Below are 6,000 nucleotides of genomic sequence, written 5' to 3' on the forward strand. Positions count from 1 at the left end.
GATGAACAAGATGACATCCACATAGCCTATGTAAAATTATACAAGGTCTTTGAAAAGCATGAGAAGTTGTATAGGTTGGCCACCAAGAAGCTCAGTGAAGTGGAGCTTAAATGAGAAGAAATCTCCACAAATTTTGATAAAGCCAATCAGACTATTGGAGCACTGAGGTTTGAGAACAATTTCTTGGCTAAGAAGACCAAAAAGCTTGAAGCGGAGCTGTTTTAAGTTAGAGCTCAGCTGGAGAGGACTTCAAGTGCAAAGCTTGATGAGATGCTCAGCCTTCAGAAATCTGCTTCTGATCAAACTGGTTTAGGGTATGATTTCTCTTCTCCCAATACTGCTTCCTCTAGTACTACTATTTTTGTTTCTCCTGCTAATAATGTTGAATCTGAGATCAATGATGTCAAAACTATGTTAGCTAGTGAGAACATAGACAAGGGTAAATCTATCTTAGGAGCACCCCCTAAGTTTGCTAAGAAAGATACTAAAAACCCTAGGGCTAAGAAGGGTAATACTCAAAAGCCTAAATAGAAGAAGCAGCATCTCTGCCATCATTATGGAGCAACCGGACATACTCGACCAAATTGCTATAAGTGGCTAGCCACTCACTGAGCAACAACATGGTCTCATTGGGAAACCAGAGTTAGTTTCCATCCTTTCCTGCTCCTCTTGGAGATCTCCTCAAAGCCCTCATGTTCCTTTAGAACTTGAGCGTTGCAATTCTTCCCCCTCACCGCTGGTTCAAGGGTTCACTAAAAGGAAAGGTTCTTCCAAGGTGTGGAAGGAAAAAAACTCTAAGTGATTCAGTCACTTTTCTCTCTCTCCCTCTATTTTTGTTTGCTTTACTTGTGTGTTTTGCTTTATTGTTTTGAGTCAGTCTAGTTTTTATGCATTGCTTTGCTTTGCTTAACATGTTTTTGTTTGTTTGTTTTTAGTTTTACTTTATTTTTTTTTTCATAAAAAAAAAATTGAAAAAAAAAAAATACAAAAACAGTGTGTGTTTGTGTACATTGGTACTTATGTACCTTGGATGACCATTGAAACAAAGTTTTCTAAACTTTGTATCTCTTGTAGCTTAGATGAGCATCTCTATGCATAACTAAGCAAGTGAGCTTTGTGGCTCATGTTTGTGATTAGTAAGATTAAGTCTTCTTTTGTACTTAACACTTGTATCACTCTTTTTGGCGGGTAGGACTAGAAAATCCTAAGAGAAGGGTATAAATAACCATCTCACCATTGTTGCCCGCCAATCATGAATTGACATCGGTATGCTTCGGCATAGCAAAAGTGCAATGTCAAAGGCTAAACATAATTGAGTATTTCTTTTCTCTTTCTTATATGCCCATGCGTGATATGCTTAAAAGAAAATATGCTAAGAAAATTAAAAGAAAAAAGAATCAAAATGTTTTATATATGATTGCAAACATGTCTTCTAGGAGATGTGGGAGTTATAGGATGTACCTCGAAGGTGATAGTCCCCATCAAGCAGTTATGATCATATGTGAGTTCAATTGAGTTGCTCAAATCTCAAATTTTCATAACATGTAGACGCTTATGCAATCTTGCGATGTTTCTCACACACAACACGCAATATTCTTTGCTACTTTTGATACAAGTGCAGGTACAATGTGATTTGGCCATCACAAGGAATACTTGTGTTAATGCATACCCACTAAACTTTTTTGACTTGTTTTTGAAATATAAAATTGGTTAGACTTGTTTAGTGTGTGTGTGTGTGTGTGTGTGTGTGTGTTTTGGACCTAAATGCTTGACATTTTTTTTTTGTTGAGAGATGATTTTGAGAGCTTAAAATGTTGTTTGGATCCTTGGTTGTGTAGCATGGTTGATTGCATTCATTTCCATATTTTTCTCTTCTTGAAAAACTATTTTTAAGCAATCTCGACAAATGTTGGACACCTCTCGACAGCTAAGCTATCTATCGAGCTCTTCAGCTTCTTTTCATCGCAATCTTGATAGCTTCTCTATACATTGAGAAAGTTTCTGTCTCCTCGATAGCTTCTTGATAGCTTCTCGATCCATCGAGCCCCTTTCGCTATAAACACCTCTAGATAGCTTATCGATAGATGTATATGTTGTACTTTAAACCTCGACACCTCTTAATACCTCTTAATCTGTCGAGAATTATGGATTTTTATATAAAGGGTCAACGCGATTTCTCCTTTATTTTTCTCTATCTCTCTCGATCCTTTCTGACTTCTCACCTTCCTAAACACCTTTCTCTCACTCCAAACTTCATTCCCAGTAGATTTTTAGCCTAGATCAAGTTTTTCTTCTCTGTTAAGGGTATTTAATCCTTCATTCTTCATGCATTTCATGCATTAGATCTAGGTTCTTGGGTTTTTGAAAATTTTTTGGGGGTTTTCAAAATTGATGAGGTTTTTGCAAAATTTTGGGATGGGTTTTGTATAATTGATCCTAAATGATCATGCATTGCATCACATTTGCATTTTAATAATGTTTAATGCATTTTAGATGTGTGTTTACTTTGTTGAAAACTTGTGTGCTAGTAGGTTTGGATTGGGCTAAGTCTATGATGCTTTTAAGTTTGCATGTCACATGTTCATGCATTTTTCATGTATATGTACCTTCATTTCTTTATATTCTTATATTGAATTGTTTGGAGCTCTTCTTTTGTCTCCCTCTCTCTCCTTCTTTCAGTCTGCATCATGGCACCTAAGCATAAATCCACTCAAGCCCAGAATCCTCTTCATTCCGAGGCATCTTCCTTTGATTTTACTCCGTCTCATCTTCAGTTCTATGATGAGAAAGCCAGCAAGGACTTCTCGGAGAACTTTTCTCAACGAGGCATTCATTTGGAATGCCAAGTCATTTTATTGGATTTCTCCGATACTAACCTTCCCATTGTCATCTACAGTAGGGGTTGGGAGCCACTGTGCGGCGTCCCAGACACTTGTCCTCCCGTGATCATACAGGAGTTTTACTCCAATATGTTCGATTATTTAGTACCTCATTTTTCTACTTGTGTTTGAGGTACGCTCATTGTGGTCACTCCGGATATTGTATTTGAGGTGCTCCATGTCCTGAGGGTAGCGCATCCTGACTACCCCGGTTGTGATCGTCTTAGGACTATGTCTAAAGACGAGCTTATGTATTCGTTCTGTGAGACTCCTTCTTGGGGTGATCGTCAAAATACCTGTTGCTCGACCTTTGCTAAAGGTCCAAGATTCCTTAACATGGTGATGACATTCATTCTCCATCCATTGTATCACTATAACTCTATTATAGAGCCTCGCGCTTGATTTTTATTATCCCTCCTAGAGCATCTCTCTATTGACTTCCATTCTCATTTCATCATCTCTCTTATAGATGTCTATAAGGTACGGCCACCTGTGATAAGCTCATCTTTTCTTCAGATATCACGAGGATCCTTCGCCATTTTTCTGTCTCCTTTCCTATTTCCTATCATTTCCCTGTCATATGTGCCATTGATGAGGCAACTGTCAGACGAAGTGAGGCCCAGCTTCGATTGAAGTGACCACGGACTGAGACAGCAACACCTCTAGCTTCTTTAGCTCCATCCATATCCACTCCTTCTTCTTCTGCAGGTGGTGTGACTCTCGAGGCGATTATGGCACAGTTTTAGCGCATGGATGCTCACCTTGACACTCTCAGTGATGAGTTGTGTCAAGTGAACACCCGTGTCGGTTGTATTGCACGACGACAAGCTTGCCTTGGTGGCTTCGTTGAGTCTCTCATTCCTTCTCCAGAGAATTCTGTGGATGAGGACAATGATGGTGGCTCGGATGGTGGTGGTGATGAGGATGATGGTGCTAGCTCTTCCAACGATGATAAGATGATTACTTGAGTTACTTACCCTTTGTCATTTGTGACAAAAAGGGGAATTAGTTTTGGGATATGAAAGTAGTCATGTATTTATGGGGAGAGTTAGTGTAGGAGATTTTTGTTAGGGGGAGTGTCTATAATTTCTAAGGGTTGTAGTGAGGACTTATGTATCTTTTCTTTTCTTTATTTTTAGATACTTAGTTCATGTACCTTTGTTCTTGGACCACTTTGTGATAGCAAACCTTGTACTCTTTATTGATACATATATTTGAGTTTGTTATTACATTTTCACCTATCTCTTCATGTGTTGTTTCTTTTCTCTCTTTATACACATGATTCTTATTACTTGTATGCAATCTTTTATTTCTGTTTCACACTAAGATGCTGTGATGAGTTTGTTTAAAGTGTTTTTGAAATACAGGTTGTCAAAGTCTTCCTTGCCATGAACTCACTTCTTGCAAAGTTTTTCAAGAGTTTATGTTAGGATAGATTTTATTGTATTCAACAAGTGAGTATGAGTTGAGTGATTTATGACTTCTCTCATATGTTCATTTGTTTGTTGTGGTTTTGTCACTGATTGCCAAAGGGGGGAGATTGTTAGGACATATGTGATTCATGTTAGAAACATATGTTATTTAGAATTGGCTAATCCTTTGACAAAACGCATTTTACTTGTAATTAGGTAGATTTAGGATGTGTTTAATACTTCAAAGAACAAGGTTTTAAGATCAAGTGTCAAAGCTATGCAAATTTGTCCAAGAAACAAGTGAAGAAGTGCTGGATTTTAAAGCTTGACAACTAGCTTGACAACTAGTATCTATCAAGGTTTAAAAGCTGTTTTATCTCGAAGCTCGATAGCTTCTCGATAGATAAGCTATCTATTGAGATTTATGAAAAATAGATTTTCAGTTTTGATTTTCATCCAATCCGTGAATAGATTTTTGAGCTTTCTTTTCTCATAACCTTAAACATATATAAGGATTATTTTAAGGGCCGTCAAAGGTGGCACAGTTGCACGAGTGTGAAGCAAAGTTATGTTCATGAAAATTGTGACCAGAAACCTAATTTGCCCTAGTTCTTCTTTCTCTTGAAGAAGTTACTTCGTTTGCACACCATTGGGTTTTGTTGCCAAGCAGCTTTGTGACTTCATCGTGTTGATAAATTGAAAAACTTTGCAGCCAATATCTTTCTCAAGTTGGCGATTAAGTCACTTAATGGGATCCGCGCATCTATTGGTTAGTCACATATTGGGAGCCGTGCATTAAAAGGAGAGATTGTCACTACAGAACAAGTCCAATTATGTATTGGGGTAAGGGTTCAAGTGTAAGTTAGTATAAGGTACATGAATTCCTTTACTTGTAACCTCTTGCTGTGATAATAGTGGATTCTCGGGAGTGATAACCTTAAAATCACCTGGTGTGATTTTTGCCTTGGAGGTTTTCCCCATTTGTAAACAAATCACTGTGTCAACTTTATTTTTCATTGCACTTTGTTTTAGTTGGTGATATATTTGTGCTGCCACGCATATTGTATGTTAATTTGACTAATTAATCAACTTGGCTAATTAATTGGTTAATTCATCACATGGGGTCAATACATTCTTGGCCTATCACTTCTTATTCTTTTTCAGTTCTAAAAAAAATTTATTTCTCTTTCTCCCCCCACCTCTCTCTATCAAACTGGTGCTCTCTTTAAATTTGAAAAAAAAAATAATCTCCCTCACACTTTCTCTCTCATGGCGGCGGCAAGCATTCCATGGTAGCGGTGACTTGGGTTTTGGGTTGATTAATATTTTTCCAAATAGGTTTTTTGGTGTTTTATTTTGAGTTGATTTTAAGTTGGGTTTGTGATGATTTTTCATTAATTTTGGGTTGATTGTGTTTGGATTAAATTGATGTTGTAATGGGTTGGCTGTGGTGGTGGTGTTTGAATCAAGGGTGTTTAATTTTGGGATGATTATGGTTGTCTTCTTCTTGTTGTTCTTGATATTGAAGAGAGGACGAGAGAGAGTCTGACAAGGCAAGGGAGAGGAAAGAGAAAAAAAAAATCATATACAAAACTACAGTAACCGTGTATATATGCACGGTTACTGTAGCAATTTTGCATATATGCAAAGTTATGCAAAGTTTTATGAGCACTGATGCGGATCAATTTGATGCTATATTGTGCAAATTT

The sequence above is a fragment of the Castanea sativa genome, chromosome 6 (genome assembly GCF_040712315.1).
Source record: "Castanea sativa cultivar Marrone di Chiusa Pesio chromosome 6, ASM4071231v1".
In the NCBI taxonomy this organism is placed as follows: Eukaryota; Viridiplantae; Streptophyta; class Magnoliopsida; order Fagales; family Fagaceae; genus Castanea; species Castanea sativa.